This window comes from Leptonychotes weddellii, chromosome 16 (assembly GCF_054177405.1).
Source record: "Leptonychotes weddellii isolate Sample4059 chromosome 16, ASM5417740v2, whole genome shotgun sequence".
Taxonomy (NCBI): domain Eukaryota; kingdom Metazoa; phylum Chordata; class Mammalia; order Carnivora; family Phocidae; genus Leptonychotes; species Leptonychotes weddellii.
Genome location: NC_138384.1, coordinates 3,294,883 through 3,316,386, shown reverse-complemented (window position 1 = coordinate 3,316,386; position 21,504 = coordinate 3,294,883). Strand labels below are relative to the sequence as shown.

General features: G+C 58.7%; 2 protein-coding genes and 2 long non-coding RNA genes across 6 annotated transcripts in view; 2 read left to right on the top strand and 2 right to left on the bottom strand.

Moving 5' to 3' along the window:
• Positions 1–21,504, top strand: part of COX4I1 (cytochrome c oxidase subunit 4I1) — a 400,433-nt gene that overhangs the window by 194,654 nt on the left and 184,275 nt on the right. The window lies entirely within an intron of this gene.
• Positions 1–21,504, top strand: part of GSE1 (Gse1 coiled-coil protein) — a 329,408-nt gene that overhangs the window by 233,832 nt on the left and 74,072 nt on the right. The gene's annotated exons all lie outside the window — the stretch shown is intronic.
• LOC145717508 (uncharacterized) lies at positions 5,918–8,512 on the bottom strand. The gene is made up of 2 exons (XR_014140771.1): positions 7,556–8,512; positions 5,918–7,016 (listed from the first exon to the last, which is right to left on the bottom strand). It is a non-coding gene; the product is annotated as an uncharacterized LOC145717508 (long non-coding RNA).
• Positions 8,587–14,586, bottom strand: LOC115941493 (uncharacterized). Of its 3 annotated transcripts, none has more exons than XR_004076245.2 (3): positions 13,719–14,028; positions 9,280–11,134; positions 8,587–9,044 (listed from the first exon to the last, which is right to left on the bottom strand). It is a non-coding gene; the product is annotated as an uncharacterized LOC115941493 (long non-coding RNA). The 3 variants fall into 3 exon arrangements; XR_014140767.1 differs by lacking the exon at positions 8,587–9,044 and adding an exon at positions 14,370–14,586 and having other exon boundaries at positions 9,090–11,134; positions 13,719–13,933; XR_014140766.1 differs by lacking the exon at positions 8,587–9,044 and having other exon boundaries at positions 9,090–11,134; positions 13,719–14,174.

Genomic DNA, 21,504 nt, shown 5'->3' with positions numbered 1-21,504 from the left:
TTCCCCCCCCCCCCCCCCGGGTAGGTTTTCCTTAGGTTGGAGAGAAAGAGGTCTGTGGAGGAAAGGGAGAAACATGGAGAGGCCCAAGGCACCAGGGTTGCCCACATAACCTGTTGGTCCATTCACCCCCTTGTTTCTGTATGACCACTCGATCACTGGATTCCTTCCTTTCTGATCCAGTTTCCTGAGTCACAAGCTTGTCCCCACTTTGGAACCATTGGTTCTAAGCAGCATCAGAGAATCAGAGGCAGTTAGAAGACCCTATTCAACCCCTCTAATTTTTTATGCGGTAAAATTGGGGCCAAGAGAGGACAGTTGTTTGTCCAAGGCTGACAGCAGAACAAGGTCCGGAGCTCAGGCTGCTCATCATACTGGCTGGACCTCTTAGGCTACATTGATGGCTCTCGACTGGGGCAATTTTGTCCCTCTGCCCATCCCCCCTGGGAGAAATGGGTCCATTCTGGAGAGATTTTCACTGTCACAACTGGAGCGTGCTCCTGGCATCCGGTGAGTGGAGGCCAGGGATGCTGCAAACATCCCAGAGTGCACAGGGCCGCCCCCAGCAAAGAATTCTCCAGCCCCCTTAGTGTGCCCAGGGTGGGAGCCCTGTGCCACATCCGTGCTTCATAGACCCCCCGGCCAGAGGAGCTAGTCTATGGGACGATGTCTCTGCGGGGACACGGCAGGAATCCCGTGGGCTCAGGCATGAGCCACGGAGGGTGAATAAAGAACAGTCAGGCCACGTGGGGACAGCAGGGTAGGCGCAGAGGAAGGAGATGGCCGGCCTGAACCAGGATTTCTTCACGAGGGAAAGGTAGAGCGAGATGACAGGGCCCTGAGGCGCCCCACTCTGACTCAGTTGTGCCGAAAGCCAGTGCCCAGTGTGAGGGGGAGAGCAGGCCCGAAGCTGCCTTTTAAGACTCACATCTTGTAGGCGGGAGGGCTACATAGACCTGAAGTGGTTAGGCCCAGGGGTAGACAGGGAGAGCTGCGTGTCATCCACAGACGGGTAATTCTGTCCCCACTGTCACTTCTTCCCCAGCAGGAGGCAGCGAACGGCTGCTCACAAATGCCTCTCTGCCTTGAACAGGTGTGTGTCTGGTCCCCGGGGTGCAGGCCCCGGTAGGGAGAAGAGAGCCTTCTCGGCTTGCCCCCAGGCATCGGATCCAGACAGGGGCCGCAGCCGAATCTGCGGGGGGCAGGCCGCCAGCGGGCTGTCTGTTGCTGGGTCCACAGAAGGTGCCCATCGGGGTTCGCGCCGGCATGCTCCCTCCCCCGGAGATCCCCCCTCGGTGCTTTTCGGCCCCCGTTTGCCAGGCCCATGTTGGCTCTGCACGAAGCAGAACGTTGACGACCAGAGCTGTCTTGGATTATGAATGGACTGCCTCCAGAAGTGGCCAGCTTGTCGCAGGCGTGTGAGGACAGGCAGGCGTGGGGGCGGCGGGGGGGCCTTTTCAAGGTTGAGCTGTGTGGCCCCGGCAGCCCCAGACATGGTCTCTGGCTGATTTCTCTGGCATCCGTGCAGCCACAAGAAGGAAGCTCTTTGGCCATATTGCTGCGTACGGCTCATCAAGCCAGGATTTTAAAGAGTTCCCAAATCCTGAGCTTCAACCGCAGGCCCGAACTGGAGGTCAAGACACCCAGTTCTGTGTGTAGACTGCAGCGTGCGTGGTCCTTGCCCTTCCTGGCTTTTTTGTTTGTTTCGCTTCTCATTAAAAGGAATCTGAGCTCCAGCCTCTTTACCAGGTCCTGCTGGAGGCTGATACGGGGTTTCCATAGAGAGCAGTTTAAAATGCAGGGCCCGGGTTCAAATCCAAGCTTTTCCTCTGACTGGCTGTGTGACCTCGGGCAAGTTGCTTTATTTCTCTGGACCTTAGTTTTCTTATCTGCAAAATGGAGATAATGATAGCCTTATTTATGCCGGGGGGATGAAATAAGGTCATGCACTTAAAGCATCCAGCACAGTACGAGGTATTAAGTAAATGTCCGCGCAGGAGATCTGTAGGTCGTGTGTGCTAAGCTAACATGAGCTGCTGTAACAAAGAGGCCCTGATGTCCCAGGGGCTCAGCACACTGGAAGTGACATGTTACAACACTCGAAGTAGAAGCCACACAGTAGATCTTTCTCAACCGCGTGCCCACATAATATACGTTGGAGGGAGGCCACATCAGAGGCCTCTGCTCTTAACAGCCTTTGGGGGGTTGATGGAGGTGCTGCGTCTCCTATCCATGGAGGTCATCCTGGGAGTGGACGTCTGGTGCCCAAACCCCAGCCAGCGAATGTGGGTCATCAGGGAGGAGAACAGAGGGTGCGCAGGCCACTAGAAAGCCTCCCCATCCCAGTGGGGTGTTGACTTCAGCTTCACAGAGGACAGGCGACCTGCACACACACTGGTGCCAGGGGCCCCGGACCCTTCGTCTTTGTCCAGGCCCTTGCTGCTGACCTGAAGGAGAGACTGACCCCACTGGCCCGAGGCCCGCGGCGTCCAGCCTTGGGCAACAGCCAGGGCCTCCCTGGGTTGGCAGCAGGGAGGCATTTGCTTCTACAGGAGTGACAGGATGTATTAGTTTCCCGTAGCTGCTGTAACAAATTATTACAAACTGGGTGGCTTAAAACATCAGATACTTATTTTCTCCCAGTTCTGGAGGTCAGAGATCTCAACTCAAGGTGTCAGCAGGGTCACTGCGCTCCCTCTGAGGGCTCTAGGGGAGGATCTTCCTGCCTCTTCCAGCTCCTGGGGGCTCCAGGTGCTCCCGGGGGCCGTGGTCCTGTCCCATGTCTGTCTCCGTCCTCACACGGCCTCCTCCCTGTGTCTTCTCTGGTCTGCTCTTTTTATAAGGACACTTGTCATTGGATTTAGGGCCCACTCCGATAATCCAGGATGACCTCATCTCAAGATCCTTAATTTAATTACATCTGCACAGACTTGTTTTCCAAATAAGGTCACAATCACAGCTTCTGGGTGGACATATATTTTGGTGGGCCACCATTCAACCCACTACACTGGGGCAGGGGGAGGAGGCCCCAGGAGACCTGGCTGGACAACGCCCCCTCTCCCCCCAAGACAGGACCGTAAAGCCTGGGTGAGGTGCTTGCTGGAGCTGCTGGGTAATAGGAAAGCAAAGTCAAGCGCACCACGCAAAGATGGAAACCAGACCTGGGTTTGCAAATGTCACCGTGCCGTGAGCCTGGACAGAGGTTCCCCATTTCTCTTCTGACCTCTCAGACATGCTTATGTTGAGACTTGGAACATTCACACGAGGTCTGGTCACTTAAGGACTGGAGCTGAACAGAGGGAGAAAGCGGGTGTGTCTGCTCCCTGTGTGCCCTTGGGTGAGTGACTTCACCTCTTGGGGCCTCGGCGTCCTCAGGTACGAGATGGGGTGATGGTCACTGTAGGTTTGCCTCCCAGGGTGGAGGCAGGTTCCAGATAAGATAACGCTCTTAGCAAAGCACGCCACGGGGAGGCCTGGGTGTCCTGAGGCCCGCTCAATAGCCGTATTATCACTATTATCCAAAACACGGGAGTAATTACAGCTCTGTTTATGGAGTCCTTACTCTTTGCCAGGCACCGGGGCGGTTACACGCCGGTGTCTCCCTGGAATGCAGGAGCAATTTCATCCCATTTTCCAGGTGAGGAAACTGAGTCTCCAGATGGTGATGTCACGGCCTGAGGGCACTCGGTGGGTGGGGGCCCAGCTGAAACTTGAACTCTGATAGGTCCGACGCCAGCCTGGACTCTGGAACCAGCTCAGATCCCAGCTCCGCCACTTACCACCGACTGTGTGTCCATGGGCGAGGTCCTTGACCTCTCTCTGCCTCATCTAGAAAATGAAACTCTTCGTGGTGACCTTGAACAGCATTGTCATGAGGATCCAATGAATTCCCTGTGAAAAGTGCTTAGAACAGCAACTGGCGCAGACTGAGTGCTCAGGAAACATCAGCTGGCACGATTATCCTAAAGAGGGAAGCGGAGGGGGCAGACCCAAAGGGGCATTTCGGGTTAGCCACACTCCCAGCATGCCCTCTGCCCCCTCTCCTGGGATCCCTGGGGGCAGGGCCCCTCCGGATCCTGCCGTGGTGGCCCGGCGGCAGCTGGGCCTGGCCTTGGGGGACCAGCAAGGTGGCAGTGTGCGTGCAGAGGCGGCGGGCCCTGCGGCTGCGACCCGCTCCCCCCCCGCCCGGGCCCCCCGCGCTGCGCTCTCCAGACCCGGGCTGCAGCCGCGGTCCTCAGCACGTGCAGGGAAGCTATTTTTACTGCGTTCAGCTGCCGCTCTTGGCCGGCTAGGCTGTCTCCATGCTGTGGCACCCACAGCCCCGCTAGGGGGAGTCTCGGGCCCCTCCATTTTGAAGGAGCAGCAGGGGGAGGGGGTCCTGTAGCGTCAGAGTGGGTGTCTCGTGGGCTCCACACAGCTTCCAGGGAGGCAGCCGGCCCCCAGCTTGCTTTCCTGTTGAGAGATGAAGCGATTTTCTTTTCTTTCCACCCTGCCCAGGACGTGGCCCAGAGCTGCCCTCTGACCCTGGTTCGGTTTGCAGTGTGGACAGGGGTCTCTCAAGGAGGTGGGGGGAGGGCGACTTGGCGCTGCGGTGGCCCAGACTTTAAGAAGGGGCACTGGAGGCTCAGCCTGCCCCATTTCCTGCCTCTTTTCTAGAAATGTCCTCCTCCCCCTCCTCCCAGAGGTGAGCTGACCGGGAGGGGGAGGGTTATGGCCGTGACCAGCCTCTGAGAGAGAAGAGGGGGTGGAGAGACACATCCTGTCCTTGCACAGAATCCCGTTGAGGTGACATTCCCAGGAGAGTGCTGCCCTTCTCACCTGGGCCAGGTGTGGCCCAGGCTGGCTGCCCTGTCGCCCCCCCCCGCCCAGCCAGGCCATCGCCACCCTCTGAGTGGGGTGGCTCCCCTGGGAATGAATGGCCATAGTGAGGAGTTCCAAAGACGCCAGCCAAGCCACAAGGGCCAGTGGGAAAGGGAAAATCCTTCCAGCTCCTCGTTCAGCCACATTATGGCAAACAACCGAGCCATTCAGTGGAGAGTCAGCCCGCTAAGCAGGCTGCTTGGCACGGCGGGGGTGGCTTTTTATTTTTCAGCTGTTTTGGCTTCAGGTCAGGAGCTGTGGTGCAGCCGTGCTCCCTCATAGTGGGTCTCCTCCTTTCCTCCCTTCCAAATGTCCCTGTCACCAGGAAATGTCACCAGCCTACTCTGAACCACCCAGATCCAGGGCCAAAGGAGCCTTAGGTATCAGAATCTTGCTGCCCACCTTCTTCCCTGAGGCAGTGGCCAAAAGCAATTAGGGGCTGGGCCGGAGCATTTTGAGATAATTCAATACAGGCATTCAAATGCTTATAGGGAGAGATGTTTGCCTTTGACAGGGAAGCAGGGAGGCTGCTGCTGGCCCACCAGTGTGGGGCCTCCTTACCCCCCTTGCTGCTCACCCCCCACCTGCAGGCTAGGCGGGGAGCTCTCCCAGGCTCTGCCTCGCCTCTCCCGCTATATATCGGTCCTGATGGGTCCCCGGAGTGGCTGTCTCCAGGGGAGTCTTGCACAGAAGCCAGGCCACCTGGAGCTGGAGACCGGAGACCCCTTTTGCCGTTCCCTGGAGCTGGGAGCATTCTCCACAGGTGGCTCTCAAAAGGCAAGCTCCTTGTTGGCATCATCTTCCCCATTTTAGCAGGGGAAGGGGGGCACCCAGCAGATTGGGGGACCATCCCTCCCTCTGTACCCTGCCTGTGATTGGCCCATAATTACAGGTTTATTGCCTGTATAGCTATTGTGTAATGACATGTTTGCAAATTAATTTTTATGGCTCCTGCCATTAGCATATACAGTAGAGTGAGGGTTTAGTATTAATTACCACTGTTGTTCGTGTAATCCGGAGAATTAAAAACCAATAAAAGAATGACGACAGAAACTGATAGTTTAGGGTCTTTTAAAAATAGTTTATTTTTCCCCCAAAGTAGGATCAGAGATCTTCACAGCTTATGAGGGACTTGGGAGGGAGGAGTGGGCGTCAGCTCACCCGGGCCCTCCCCTACTTGCCCTGGCGCCCCCCACTCCCAGAGGGGCGCAGATTATCAAGCGTGCGGGTGATAAGCGGGTGATAAATGGGTGGGAGCCGAAAGCTGGGGTCCGAGCCGCGGCCGAGCCGAGCGGGGGAGGGGGCGCGGGCAGGTGTTGGACCCGGACCCCGACCCGGCCGCGCCGGGGCGATTGTCTCCCTGGCCAGGCCGCCAGCGGCGGCGAGCGCAGGGGGAGGCGCGGGGAGCGCGGAGCGCGCCGCCACGCAGCCCCGGAAACAAAGGGCCGCCGCCGCCGAGGGCCGGGCGCGACCTCCGGGGTCAGCGCGGGGCGGAGCGGCCAGATGCCGGCGGCGGGCGCCGGCGGCCTCGCGCGGCCCGTTTCCTCCAGGTCAGCAGCCCCGGCGCTCTCCCGGGTGACCGCGCGCGCTCGGCCGCCGGCGGGGAGAGGCGCCGGGCGGGGCGCAGCGGGGGCCGGGGGATTAGAAGATGCTCCTCGCACCCCCGGCAGCCCAGCCGGCAGAGAAGGCGGCCGCCTGCCTGCGGCACCCACCCAGCCGTTGGTGGCGGCGGGGAGGAGCGCCACCTCTCCCTCGGCTCCGAGCGCTCCGCCCAGCCCGTTTAAGAGTCTTCTGGCGGGCGGGGGGGGGGAGTGGGCGTCGGTGGCACAGAGGGGTCAGGAGGCACGGTTGGTGCCCCCACCTCCTCCAATTTGCCCTCCGGAGCTCTCCTCTAGAGTATCATATTCCGGGAGTTCAATTGTCATCTGAAGCCGCCGCATTTAGCAGGGACCCCGGGGCTGCCGCTGGGGACCCCTGATTTACGCAGTGGCTGGAAAGCGTTGGCAGGAACCCAAGCTTGGCGTGACCGCGGTGCCCCGCCCTGCGTACCTGCGGGCTCAGGTCTGTTCCTCAAACCAGGATGGTTGTATGGGAGGTCAAAAGGTGACCCCTTAGTGTCACCAAGTCGCGATTCCGGCTCGCTGTGCCACCAAGGGGCCCTTCAGAAGGTAAAAGGGCTTGAAAATAAATTGTCACATCAAGAGGCAGCTTTGCAGCGTGTGTTTAAGAGTGTGTGGGGGCGTGGGGAAATGGAGCCTGTCTCTTTAAAATCGCTGGGCTGGACAATGAGCGCACAGGATGTGGTTTGGCGGCAGGGTTTTTTCCCCTTCGATTTGGGGAATTATCACATGGGGCCTTCTTGAGCTAGTGTGAAAGAGAGGCGGCGTGGGGAGGAGAGATACAGACTCCACACTCCCTCACACACACTCTGTGCAGTTGATCGTTCTCTTAAACCAAATTAGCCAGGGCTCTGGTTACTATGGTGCAGCCGGGGCTTGCAGAATCCCAGTAATAGCATTTATTAGGTCTATTTGCCTGGAAGCATGCCTTCCCGGATCTGATAATGCACCAGTGCGGGGAGAGTGTGGAAGATGGTATCAAGCATTTGATTACACTTGCAACAGGGATTTTTAAGGGTGGGGTGCGGGGTGCAAGGAAGAGAAAGGAGAGAAAGAAGCTGCTCGCCTTAGGAGCTCACCCGGGCTGGGCGGCGTGTGCGTTTCCGCAGTCCCGCGTGGGTTCACAAAAGGCTGGCCAGAGCCCCCGGGGCACGGTTTGGGTATTCTCCTCCTAGGCCCGGGCGGCGGGTGAACTCCGGCTCCCGCAGCTGTCAGCCGTGGGTGGGGAGGGCGGGCGAGTGGCCAGAGCGCGGAGTTGGGCAGCCGAGGGGGGCCCGGCGGCGCCCGCAGCCGCCCACTGTTTGCAAACGGCCCCGCTTTGGGGCAGAGCGGAGCGCCCCGCTGCCAGCTACTGCACCCTCCCCGCGTTTGGAGAGGGGAGCCCAGCTCTCTGCGCCCGGATCCCAGACCGCACGGATCTGCTGCCCAGCTTGGCGGCCGCGCTGGGAGAAGCTCGCAAGTGAAACTATTATTATCGCTCTGCAAAGCATGGAGCTCTTGGAAGATGCCGCGTAGAGACGGAAGGAGCCGCCGCCGCCTGCAGCCGCCCGCCGCTGCGCCCCTACCCTTTCGCTTTCATTAGGGGAGACAAATCTGCTGTCAGGCAGCCAGCTTTCCAATTTACCGATAATGATTCTTGCATGAAAATTGATCGAGGGGCTCTCCACCGCCGTGCGCTCTCGCCTCCCCGCTCTCCTCCTGCTCCTTCTGCCGGGGCGCCTGAGCCCCCGCGAGTTCTTTCTCCTCCTTACCCCCCCCTTGCTCTCTGAGTCAGTGGTGGGACGCCGGCCCGGGGAGATAACCAAAAAAAAAAAGAAAGAAAGAAAGAAAGAAAAAGGTGGGGGGGGTGTTGGTGGCGAGAGGGGGGAGGGGAGCCGGCTCTTCGGCCTGCTTTCTCCTGCCCAAGACTTGTTTGCAATCGCTGCCTCTTTTATTTACGAGAAGAAATCTCCCCCTCGGTACTTCTTGGCTGTTTGGGTATTAATTTTCTCCTCTCCCCTCTCCCGCTCGCCCCCTCCTCCTCTCCCCCACCCCGCCCCTCCTCACCCAGTAGCTAAGGGGAAACGAAAACAAAGCCGATTTCTCCTTGGCAACAAGAGATACCCCCTCCCGCCGCCCCCCCTTCCTTTTTCCTTCTGGTTCTGAACGTGAAACCCTGTTGGAAACAGGTCCCTTGACCCTCGCCCTTGACATTCAAATGGCTGAATGGAGGAGAGATTGCTACTCGCACGTCTTGGGGCTGCTTCCCCCCCCCTCCTTTTTTTCTTTCAAATGAGTAATCCCTGAAGATCTTAACCCCCCAATTTCATCACCCTCACCTCCCCCCTTTATTTTTCTCGCGCTCCTCTCCGCTCTCCCGCCTGCTTCCCTCCGCCGTGCGCCCCCCTCCTTTTTTTATTTGCATCTCAAGTCCAAAAGGCAGAAAATACACACGCGGCGGCGAAGACACCGGGCAGCCGTGGAGGCTCCGGCTCGTCCTCGGTCGTCAGTCACCCCATTGTGGATCTGCCCGGGCCGAGGTGGCCGAAACTGCCCGGGCGCTGGCCCGAGAGAGAGCCCTTTCATCATCTTAGGGAGGGAAAAAAAGAAAAAAGACATTTTTCTCCGTCGCTCTCGGGATCGCTCTTCTGTCTTTATTTTATTGTTTTGGACATTTTTGAGCGCCTTGGCTCGGAGGGCGCTTTTTGTCTCATTACTGGGTTTAAAAAAAAATTTTTTTTTTTCCCTTCTTCATCCCTCTCTGGCCACTATGGAATTCTAATCTGAATCATGTTTGGATTGAAGCCGCCTCTGTATTACTTACCAGGTAAGCGAGCTGTGCGCCTCCCCGGGTCCCGCGCGGCGCCGGCGCGTCCCGGACCCCCACCCCACCCGACCCCCCAGACCCGCAGCCTGAGTCCGGGGCGGCGGGATCGGCAGAGCCCCCAGCGGGCGGGCGCGAGCGGCCCGGCCGCTCCCGCTGCGATCCAGCGGGCGGTGTGTGCTCTACGTGCGGCGGGGAGCGCCCACCCGGCCCGCCGCCCCCACCGCGCCGCCGCCGGGGGTTGCGCGTCTCGCTCCTTTTGTCTGCCCCGAGCCGGCTCCGCCGCGGCGGCGCAGCGAGCGGCCGGGGCACGCTGCCTTCCAAGGTGAATTAAGCACCGGCTGTGAAGTTACTTTGCTGCAGGCCGCCCCGATCGGGTGGCATGCGCCCCCCTCCCGCCCCCAGCCTGGGGCTTATTTTCCCCTGCCTCCAGCCGGCCCCTTGCGCCCTCTCTGCGCGAGCGTGGCGCGCCTGCCCCCCGCCCCCCTTCCTGCCCGGGTTTCCCTGGAAGGTTTTGTTCCTGCCGAGGTCGGAGGAGGGGGCCGGGGGAAGCTCCGGAGGGTGGTTGGCGTGGCTTCCTGTTTCCCTAACCTTCCTGCGCGCTGACAGCAGCCTGCCGTGTAACTTTCTGTTTCGGGGCAAGTCGTGCTTGTAACCCAGAGTGGAGGCCGGGGAGGGGTGACAGCCGGAGGTTAGGGGAGCCCCTCTTGAGTTCACCTTATTTGGACTTTGAAACCTGACAAATAATGACATGTAGGCTGAGGGGAAGCTGGGAAGCCAGGGGTTCCTGGCGAAGGAGGTAGGAGCCTCGGTGATCCCTGGGGCCCTCCCGGCTGCCTCCTTGGCACCCCCTTCCAGTGCCCCTGGGGTCGGGAGTAACTGACTAGGCCTGCCCTCGGTGGGCCCCTGACGCCCAGGTCAGGAAGGCAGGGCAGCCTGTGACCGCTGGTAGTAGGAACGAGCTGTTTTTCTCTTCCCTTCTTTCCTTTGAGAGTTTCATCTGCCCTGGGAGTCCACACAGTTCCAAGTTCGGGGGGGGGGGTGGTCCATGGATCTGGGGGAGGGGAGATGTGGGGGGCTGTAGGGAGGAGGGGAAGTTCCTGGGCTCATACTGGGGTTTCTAAAATTCTGCAGAAGGGGCTGCGGGTGGAGGGTAATTTCTGCCCTGTTTTGCTGGGGAAAGGTGCAGGTGGCTGAGTGTTGGGTTTGGGGTTTTTTCACGGTTCGTTCAGAAGAAGCCCCTGTCACTTTGGCTTCAGCTCCCACAGAAGCCCCGGAGCCAGGGGGAGGGACGGCCTGGACAGGACCCAGCTCTGCTGGATCTGGTGCTTGCCGCCCTGAACCGGGACAAGGGGAGGAGGTCGTCCAAGAGTCCAACAGACAAAAAAAAAAAAAAAGTAGGAAAGGCTGATGGGTTCAGGGTGTAATCTGTACAGTTACTGTGAGTTTCTTTGTGGCTGTTTTAGGTCCCCAGCCTGTCCCAGAACCTGACAAGGGCTGCATTTCATGCTTGGTGTCTCCACCGCTTTGGTAGGAAGAGTATTTTTCAGGGTCTGCACTTGATTCTTGGTCTCTTTGCCCTTCATTGGCTGAAATGCAAATCCAGCACTTCCCCTTGGTCGGACACTGCCCTTAAAGGATCTGAACCAAATTAGAACCAGGAACCCCCAATTTGCAAAAGGGGTGCGTTCTAACACAGGGCTGCTGGCGGCGGAGGGGGGGAGCCATCTCCCCGGTAGGAAGGTAGCAGATAGCCGAGAGCTGGCGAGATGCATGGGGGCTTCTGGAACCGCAGCTGTAGCTGAGCATTCCCTCTGAAGCTGCTCTTCTGTGGGCTTCCCCCCTGCACCCGGAGCTGCAAGAAAGCAGGGAGAGTTCTTCCCTCTCTATCTGGAGCCCCTCTCCCACAGTGCTGCGCCTTCCCTTGTAGGCGCTCAGTACATGTTTGTGGCAAGAATGAATCTTCTTAAGTACAGGGCGTCTTAAAAGCGCAGGTGTTTGTAATCTACACCCCACTTCACCTGCCATTGGGTGGCTGCTGGTACTTATTATTCATCAGGTGACCGGTTTTCTATTTACACTCAGCCTCAGCCTCGGAAAGAAAAGGAGAAAGTGTCAGGCTCGGAAATTCAGAGCAATTAAGGAAAATCAGTCCTGGCTGGTGGTAAGCCCTCAGGGGCAGGAGGGTGAAGTCTGCAGGTCTGGACCCCGAGGGAGGTCAGGGCACAAGTCATTCTCAGCCTGGGGAGGGAGGTTTGTCACCCCCTAGAGTTCTCTGTCTATCTCTCTCTCATGGTTTTTCTTTCTTAATTCCCCCGCTAGGGTTTTGTACTTTATAATTTTGCTATTATAATGTGTAGAGGCTTAGCTGGGAAGAACCACGGTCAAGTGGCTTTGCTTCCCTGGGCTTCTCTGAACTCAGAGTAGTTGGTGGCCAAGTTCTCTTGACCACTGTCAGGCCCCCTTGGGAGTGCTTCACAGGAATCTCCTGTAAATCTCCCTCCCACCTCTGAGCTCGGTGCTGGTGGCTGCCCATTTCACAGACGAGGAAAGGGAGCCTCAGAGGAGCTAGAGATTTGGCCAGCTTAGCAGTGGCAGAGCTGGGATGCGGAACGCTGCTACCCACCGCCCTGCTCCAGGAAGGAGGGGGGCCTGGACGCACCCCTTAGAGCAGAGGCAGAGCCTTGCCTGTGGTGGCCTGACACCAGCGCTCTGGAGCCCCTTGGGACCTGGTTCTGTCCCCACAGCCAGACCCCCAGGCAGTGTCTGTAAGGGCGGGGAGCCAGGGCCCAGCCCCTGCCTGTGCAGCCCTCAGCCCCGAAGCTGCTGCCTGTTTGACAAGTGACAGGACTGAGGCCGAGCAGCATAGTTCTGAAGGGTCCTGCTCTACCTCTTCCAAGCTGGGACCTTGGTCCAGTGACTTGAGCTCTCTGGGCCCCAGTTTTCCCACTTGGGACCCGGGATCCATAATGGTCTAACCCTCAGTATCAGTGTGAGGCAGGGGATTGGTGATCCCCGGCCCACCCCCTGTGTTTGTAAATAAAGTTTTATTGGCACATGGCCACGCCTGCTCTTTTATGTGTGGTCTGTCGCAGCTTTGGGGCTACACTAGAGCTGTTGACTAGTTGCAACAAGGCTGGCAATACTTACTCTCTGTCCCCTGACAGAGAAAGTTTGCTACATTGGGTGTAAGGACAGTTCCTGCATGCCGGCGACAAAGTTAACACTTAGCAAGTGATAGCTAGAATAAAAATTATTTTTTTTAAAGTAAGCTCTACACCCAACGTGGGGCTTAAACTCACCACCCCGAGATCAAGAGTCACATGCTCTACCGACTGAGCCAGCTAGCACCCTGCATTATCATTATTAAGGTGGAATTACTTGCAGAAAATCACAGGGCTCCTTAGTGGTTGAACTGGGACTTGAACTCAGGTGTTTGGGCCAGACCCCTGGACCCCATGACACAGTATCTGGCCTCTGCATGCTCCTTCACTGGCAGGGGCAGGGAGGGGGTGGTATCCAGTGGGGGGGGGGTCGCTTCCTAAGCCAAGAGAAGGAGGTGTGGGCACGTGGGAAGAGAGCTGGGGACTGGTGGATGGGTGGGGTCTCTAATGCTTCTTGGACAATTTCCTTTCTGTGTGCTCCTGCACCCAGACAGCCCCTTTCCTGAACTCCACCAGACTGCGAACTCCGTGCTGGAGGGGCTCGTGTGCGTTTCCTTCATGCCCAGCTCAGCGCCAGACCGTAGCAACAATAGAATAACGAGGGAGAGGCGGTGGCGTCCACTTCTTATGTGGTGCCCTGGCCAGCGAAAGAAACTGAGGCACGGAGAGGTTGTGGCCACGCAGGCAGTAAGCGGCACAGCCAGGTTTTGACCGCAGGCGGTTGGGCTCCAGAGTCCCTGCTTAATAAATATTTGTTGAAGGAGAGTGAGGGAGAGAGTTGGCCGTCGGCGTTCTTGGTGGCGCCCCGCCGGCCCCCTTATCTTGTTCCTGGAGTTCACGGAGGGAGGACTCCGCAGCTGTCAGCTAACCCCACCCCGGGCCCATGCTGAACTCTGGGTGACCCCGGCTGCCCCTCAGGATTTACTGTCCACTGCTGGGAAGGACACTCCAAACTCCAGGGAAGAAACTAAGGCCCAGAGAGGGCTGGGGCTTGGCCTCAAGCCACACAGCCTGCTGGTGGTTGCTGTCAGGCAATCTGGGTCTCCCTCAGAACATTTTCCTTGTCCCCCAGCTGTCTCCCGAGGGTCAGCTGGCCCCCGGGGCCCCTCCGCACAGCCTCTGACAGGCTTGCAAGAGACGTGGGCTTCCCCTGCTGCGGAGCGGAGGGCGCCCAGGCCGCCTGTGGCGAGCTGCCTGGATTTCTCTTTCTCCCCTAGACCACTGCCAGAAGGCCCCTGTGTGTGAGGCTGGGTGCGGGTCTCTGCTCAGGCCCACCTGAGTTGAGGGAGCGGGCTGGAGGCGAGGGCAGGCCGCCAGCTCCCCAGCTCCCCAGCTCCCCGTCCTCAGGTGCCCGCTCTGGGGCTGACGCCGGGAGGGGTGATGGAGCTCAGGCCCGGCTTCGGACTGGTCCGTGGGAAGCTGCTGGGTCCGAAGCAAACCCATGGCTTTGGGGCAGGCTCTGGAACCACCCTAGGCCTGCTCTGAGGGATCTGAGTCAGATAAAAGGACAGCATTGCTATTTCAGTGGTGATTGAGAAAGCTGCTTATTTACAGCTCAGAAACTCAGCGGGGACAAGCATTTCGGCTCCCATCTAGCACTTTCCAGGCAGTCACTAATTAATCTTCCGATACCCCTGAGAACTGGGGAGGGGCTGCCACATTTCCATCTGTCGGCTGGGAAAGCCAGGGGCCCTTTTGTCCCAGCTGTGGCCCAGCCCTTCTCCGAGGGGCCTGGGCTGGTTCCCACCCCCCTGCTCAATTTGGTTCTCATTAAGATTTTTTTCTTGCTTAAATGTGTTGTTCTTACTCCATGGGTGGGAATCTGATAGAGCCCCATTGGAAACTCTCCTGCTTCTTATCTCCTTGACTCTGGGAGTCAGGAAAAGTTTTCTTTTATGCTCTTGGAGCAAACAGCCATTATGATACCTGGATTCCAGCCCTAGAATAGGGCAGGAGGATTCTTTTCCTTCACCGGCTCCCAGAGACAGAGACAGCACCAGCAGTGGGATGAAGTATCTGGAGTTGGGCTTCTGTTCCCAGCCTAGTGCTCCATGTTCCTTGTCCCTCTTCCCCCTGGATGTGGACATGTGTGACGGGTGTGGCCCCCCTGTTTCCTGCCCCCCCCCCCACCACCCAGTGGCAGGTGTGCATGGGCCCTGCAGTCATCTGGTCTACCCTGGCATTTCGCAGCTAAGAAAACAAGCTATCAGGAGCCCTTGCGGGACCTGCAGATTATAACTCTCCCGAGGCTTTTGGTGAAATTGGGTTGGTAGATGGGGCCTCTTCATTTGCAAGGGTACGTCCTATGGTAATCTACTTTGCAGGGGGGCGGAAATCAGGCTTTTATAACCCCTAAAGTAGTCTTTCCCAAAGGGCAGCGGAACCCCCATCTTTGGGGTTCTCAGCAAAGCACTCCCTTATCCATATTTGGAATTGTTTTTCCTTGGTGGTCTAGCTAAACGATCAGCTGGAATCTTGCAGCCCCCGGGGTGGGGGGCGCGGGGGGAGTACATTAGAAGGGAAGAGGGAATTTGGGGGTGAGGGAATAAAAATAGATGCCATGCTTTTTTGTGTGTTTTTAAGAGCTCCATATAGATTTAAAATCCTTTTGTTAATTTAGGAACATAAAACTGTGTGATGTATAGCTTGGTTTGCTCGTAAAATTACTAAGTGTGGCATATTTAGAGCTGTGAAAGCTTGGGGTAAAAGGGAAAAAAAATCAGTGAGATTTTTTTTACAAGTCTTTAGGGGAAAATGCGTTTTTCCGGCTTTTTTCCCCACTGATGCCAGGCCCTCCACAGCTCCGGCTTGGGGTTGGTGGTTACTCTTCAGCCCAGATCGCAGCCGTGCTGGAAGCTGAGGGGTGCTGGTGGGGGCCGGCTGGGTTTGAGTTAAGACAGGCCCAGATCTCGCCCCCAGAGCCAGAGCCCACTCCGTGCCGGAAGCCCCCCGTCCTCCGCCTCGAAGGATCCGCGGCTGCCCTGTCTTCCTCCTGCAGAGAGACAGGAAGTGCCCTCTGACCAGGCCTGGACCGCCGCCCAGTGGGCATTTGGCCACTTGCTTAATGGCCTGCGGGATTGGGAAGTCACAGAACATTGGACTTGGAAGGGACCTCAGAGGTCAGATGGCCCAACCCCCCTCCCTTCTCTCCGTTCGGGGGTCTCCTCAGGGTCCTGTTCCTGATAGATAATTGCCTTGCCACTGTGGGTTGTCAGAATGTTGCTTTTCACACAGAACATACAGTGTGTGCCTTTGACCCAATTCTGCCCTCCGGGGACACAGAACAGGTCTGTCGCCTTTTAGAATCTCCCCCTCCCCCAGCTGGACAAGGCCTGCCCACCCCCCCCCAACCCGGGGTGCCAGACCCTGTTCTGTGTTGAGGTATGGAGGTAGGAGCAGCAAAGGAGGTCTGTGTTTTATCTCCCAGTTGCCTCAGGAACAAACAGGGAGTGAGATGAATACGGCGGGAATCTCCCGGAATCACCCTGATGGAGGAGGAAATCCAGGAAGGCTCCCTGGATGAAGCAGCATTGAAGGCAGGCCTTGGAAGTGAGGAACGCAGAGGGAGTGAGGCTGAGTGGAAGGATGCTGGTGCAGTGAGGAAGGATGAACAAGAATAGGGAAGCTGCTCTTAAAATACTCAGCATGTTCAGTGCACTTCGGGCAGGCAGAGAACACACGTTGGGCCATTCCCGCCGCGGTGGCGGCAGACACGTGGGTTGAGAAATGCGGGTGTGTGCAGAATTTTCTGGGAGTGCAGGGGAGTGACCTACTGGGATTAAGGTGGGGGTGGAAGCAGTGTGTGAGAGGCCACGGGAGGAGGGGACATGAGAGCTGGCCTTTCTACTCAGGGGGCAAACCCTCCCACCCACACCTGTCGGGCACTTGAGAGGGAAGGCCCCCACTCCTCCCCTGCTTCTCAGCAGTCCCATCTAGTGGCAGGGCTCTGAAGCCTGTGCAGCCCCTTCCAGAATGAGGGTCCTGGACCCAAGGCGTGGGGAGGCAGGAGGGGCCTCATCGGCCACTGGTAACTCTTGGCTCTGGCCCTGCAGGTGCCAGAGCCTGGAGGCCAGACAGATACATTGGGACCAGCCCTTGCCCTCAGAGTGGGGGCAGGGCAGACAGGCCCAGCTGGTGGAGGCAGAGCTGACCCTGACAGGGGGCTGGGCCACCCACCCTGGGAGTTGGTGGCCTCCCGGGAAGGATGGTTTCAGAGGGAGGGGAGAGCTTGGGGAGGAAGCATAATGCAGGGTGGTAGGAAGTGACGCCCTAGGGTGGGTTGGAACCACATTTTGGAAGGTCTTGAGGTCATAAGGCCAGCAACCTGTGAGCTTGATACTGCTGTAAGCGGTGGGGTTGGAGGTGGTGATTCCAGGCCTTTAAAGCAGCCGAGTTCTTTCTGTTCATTCAGTGTGTGTTTACAACATGCCAGGCACTGGCCTAGGTACGCTGCATGCGGCCGAGAAGCCCCCAGGGGCTGTGTCCTCCTGGAGTGCCTATTCCAGCCATGGGCACATTGCACTGTGTCCCATGATTCAGGCTCTGGAGAAAAGGGGAGCAGGGGAACGGAAGCGGGTAGCCAGAGTGTGGGTGGAGGCTGCTTTGTCCAGGTGGCCAGAAAGGGAGGTATTAGCCCTGGTGAAATTTAAGGGGCAAGGGCCCAGGCAAAGGGTCATGCATGTGCAAAGGTCCTGGGGCCCCAAGGATGTGTGTGTGGCCACACAGTATGTGCCCTGGGGAGCAGGGTAGAGGTGAGAGGAGAGGTGATAGGACTTGGCCTTCAGCACCCCTCTGGCTGCCGGGCTCAGGTAGATTTCCAGGCGGTCAGGGGGCAGTGGGGAGACCAGTATGGAGGGACTGCCATGGCCCCAGGCGAGAGACAGGTGGCAGGCTAGACTGTGTTGGCAGTGTGGAGGCGCTGAGAGGTGGGGGAGAGTCTGGAGGTGGAGACAGATTGGATGGCGGCACGCCTTGGGCCCATCTGTTTTGGGAAGATGGCTCCAACAGCCTCCTTGTGGAGGCAGACCGTCAGCAGAGGCTTTCCTTAGAGTGCTGGGGTCCTGAAGGAGGGGGGCAGCCTGGGGGCCTCTGAGTGTGGGGTCTGCAAGTAGAGGTCAAAGTACAGAGAGTGGAGGCTGAGTTGGGCTAAGACCTCGGCGGTTCTCAAAGTGGGGTTCCCAGGCCAGCCACATTGGCACCTCCTGGGAGCTATTAGAGGTAGAGAGTCTCAGGTACACCCTCTCCCTGCCCCCTCCACCCCCCCCTGCCCTGAGGCCTACTGAGGCAGAAACTCTGGTGGGGTCTGGCAGTCTGTGTGCTCACGAACCCTCCAGGGGATTCTCATGCTCGCTCAAGTGTGAGCATGGGCCTGACACTTGTCCTGATTATGGAAACTGAGCTGGGTGACGGAATCCCCTGGAAGTTTGAGAATGGGATTGTAATTGCCTTGGAGGGGAGTCCTGGGCGAGTGAAAGCAGGGAAGGCTGGGCAGAGAGGGTGTAGAGGAGTCCGGAGGGAGGGGTATCCTGTCTTTCAGGGGTGCCTCCTGGGAGAGGTGGGTGTTGACCAAGAGCTTGAGGCTGTTTGCAGCCTCTGCCTGGCGGGCCGTGCCACCTCAGGGCTGGCAGATTTTCGGATGCTGGAGCACTGGTTAAGATCAAGGATGCTGGGCGGAGAGCCCTGGGTTCCATTCTGCCCTTGCTCCCCAACTGGCTGTGTGGCTCTGGGCAGGTTACTTACCTTCTCTGGGCCTCAGTTGCTCTGTTTATTAAATGGCACCAGTGCGGTCGGTGTGAGCGTTCAAGGAGTTAGTTTGTGGACCCCGAGCTCTAGAACCGTTAGCTGCAGTTGCCCGCGTGGGCCTCATGCTACCCATGTCTAGACCTCTGGACTGGTGTCAGAGAAGGGGGGCCTTCCCAAGAGACCTGGCTGAGTCATTCTTGACAGGGGCACTGGCCAGGGCAGGGAAGGCATCGCTGGTCGGCCCCCATGGGGCCAGGCAGGCCAGCGAGGAGTTCAGGGCCACGTTGCTCAGCCTCCCGAAATGGCTGTCAGCCAACCGGGGCGTGCTCGGCGCCCTGGTCACAAGATGGCAAGTTCTGAATAAGTAAAGAAGAAACAGAATCCCCTTGATCAGATCATCCCTGCTCTTTTCCCACTGCCCCCCCCATCAGAAAAGCTGAACTGGGTGCACCCCAGGCCCTGCGTCTTATCGGATGAAGTATGTCGGTGGTGCCAGACCATCTTGAGTGGAGAATTTCATGTTAATGAATTCCTTCTCCGACCTCCCCACCACAGAGGACTCCGGGGTCACCCTCAAGCCAGTGGTGGAGCCCACGGCCAGCGCCCTGAGGCCGACAGCACCTTGTCTCATGCCCTGGGGCCTCTTTGAAGCCGCCCGACACTGGTCCCCACCCCCTTGTCACTCTTGCCCTATAATTCATTTAGGATTAGCTTTCAGACCTCCTCGCCAGTCCTAACTTCTGTTGTCTTGGTAACTGTGTCAACCGTTTGCTGGTTTCCCGTGATTATCTGACAAGAGGAAGGGGGGCCGGCAGGGAACATAAAGGAGGGGGAGAGGAGACAATGCCTGGGTCTTAATTGAGCTCACTGGAGGGGCCCAGCGGGCGGGCTGCCTGCTGGGGAGCAATGGGAGGAACGCCTGGGGTAGGTAAGGCAGGGCGCAGCTGCGTTGGGGGGGCACTTCACACAGCCTCCCTCCACCCCCCTCTGGGAATGAGTGTCAGAACTATCAGCAGCCTTCATCTTAGATCTTCAGGGCCCAGGGACAAAGGTGTCACTCCCCCTTCCTCTCCCCCCTCCCACCCCCATTTCCCTTTTGGGAAGTTTCACTCACAGATTTCAACCCGTCTGGACTCCAGCACTAAGCACGTGATGCCAGGCCATGGGTGGGCAGGCCGGCCCGACAGCTGGGGGAGCGGCGGGGGGTGGGGGGTCTGCAGGGCGCCAGGATGCCCTGGGATGGAGGAAGTCTTCCTGAGCCCAGGTGTGGTTCTAAAGCGACCTCGTTTTATTGTGCTCCAGGGTGGTGTAGCTCAGGAGTTCAGAGGGGGCATGGTGAGGTGCAGCTGGTGTCTGCCCCGTGGCTCCTGGGGCCTCAGCAAGGAACACTGGATGCTGGAGGGGTTTCGGTGACCAGGTTCTGGAATCATCTGAAGGCCCGTCTCCCTTGTGTCTGGCGGTTGATGCTGGCTGTTGGCCAGGACCTCTTCGGTGGGGGCTGCCCCTCTGAGCACCTCCATGCGGCCCCTGCATGTGGCTTGGGCTCTTGGGGCTCCAGAGGCTCATGTCCCGGCTCACGAGGGGGCAACTGCCTGTCCTTTGGGGATCCAGCCCCGGGGGTCACACCGTGTCACTTACGGGGGATGGGCATCCCCGGTTCAGTTGGAGGGGGTGAGTCTCTGGCTCTTGATGGGCGAGGGCAAGGGGCTAGGGGGCATGCGGGATAGGGGTGCGGACGCAGCCCCCTCAGGAAACCGTCTGTTACACACACTCCACCCACCTGTGGTCTCTACTTCCAGGCGGGTGGTGGCTTTGCCTTTACCAGGGGAGAAGAGTTCGGTCTTCTCCAGAGTCAGCTGCTGAAGAGTCCTGAAGATGCTTCAGTGGAGCTTGGAGCAGAGGCCTTGGTGCGCCCACGGGGCCTTCCGTGGCAGAGGGCCCCCCGCCCCTCGTGGCAGAGGGGGCCCCCACTGCAGGTTCACCAGCCCCGCACAGAGAAGGGCTGTCTGTCTCAAGACAGGGGCGTTGGTCCTCGTCCCGGAGGAAAACCCAGCCCCTCACCGGCATCCGTGGGACGACCGCGGTGCCTTCTGGGGAGCTGCTAATGAGCTCTGCCTGGTTTTTATGAAACGCCATGGTAAATTATTAATTTGGGCCAGAAATGAAAGTGTAGAACCGGATAGGTTCATGAATATTCATCCTTGACTTTAGCACGCCGGGGTTGATCAGTGGCTAGAGCCGCCAGCCCGACTCCTCACTCCTCACCTACAGGACAGGTTCTGTGGGGAGGAGGCCCTCGGGAGACCTTGTACTCTTCTCCCTCGGTTTCTCAGCCCGTCGATGGGGCTGATAACTCCCAGCTCATCGGCATGGTTTGCAGCTAGACCAGGGCCAGGACCGGCTCGACAGAGCGGTGCATGAGTCAGAGGGTTCCTGACACCCCCCACCCTGAGTTTCACAATGGCCATTGGCGCTGTGTAGGCACTGATGAGGGTGACGCCCGTATGGCAGGGACCAGAAGCCCCCGTCCCCTGCCTCTGCTCTTCTCTTAGGGTCTCCCAGGGCTCCGCGCTGCGGAGGCCATAAAAACGACGGTCCCCTTCGATGGGCACCCTTTGGGTCTGGAGTATGAGTGTGGTTAGTGCCGCCGAGGTCACCTCCAAGCTGGAGTGGAAGGGAAGAGGCCCTCCCCCATCCGTATTTGAACCTCACGGTCCGTCAGCCTCTCCGGGACGGGTCCGCCAGGGTCTGCTTGTCCTTGGCCTTGCGGGTCCACCCCTGCCTGTCTGTCCGGCCCGCCCTGCTGCCCTAGTCTGCCTGCTGCCCTAGTCTGAGAGTCTGTCTGGGCTCACCCCTGGGATGGGCTCCTCCCTGTTCTGTGCTCCCAGCTTGTCACAAGCAGGAGTGGCCTCCTGCGGTAGCTCCGTATTCATAAGGGAGCCTCGAGGGCTAGTCGAGCTCTTGGGCTCAGGGACGCAGAAGCAAGGTGGCCAGGGTTTGAATCTGGGCTCTGCCGTTTGCTCCTTACGAGGCCTGGGGCAGGTGGCTCAGGTGCTCCATGCCGAGGTTTGCGCGCGCAGAAGATGTGCGGGATAATCCTTCCCGAGCTTGCTCTGAGAATCGAAAGGGTCTGTACATTTAAAGTGCCTCTCGTGGCAGGCCCCGTGTCGTGGGCTCTCCGTGGTGTTTCCCTGCTGTCGGGATTGCCGGTAGTGTGACCGGCACCACTGTCTCATTTCCTACTGGGATTGGACCTCCGGCCTCCCCAGCTCGGTGCAGGGTCGTGGAGGGCATCTGCCTGCAACTGGGGTCTTCTGTT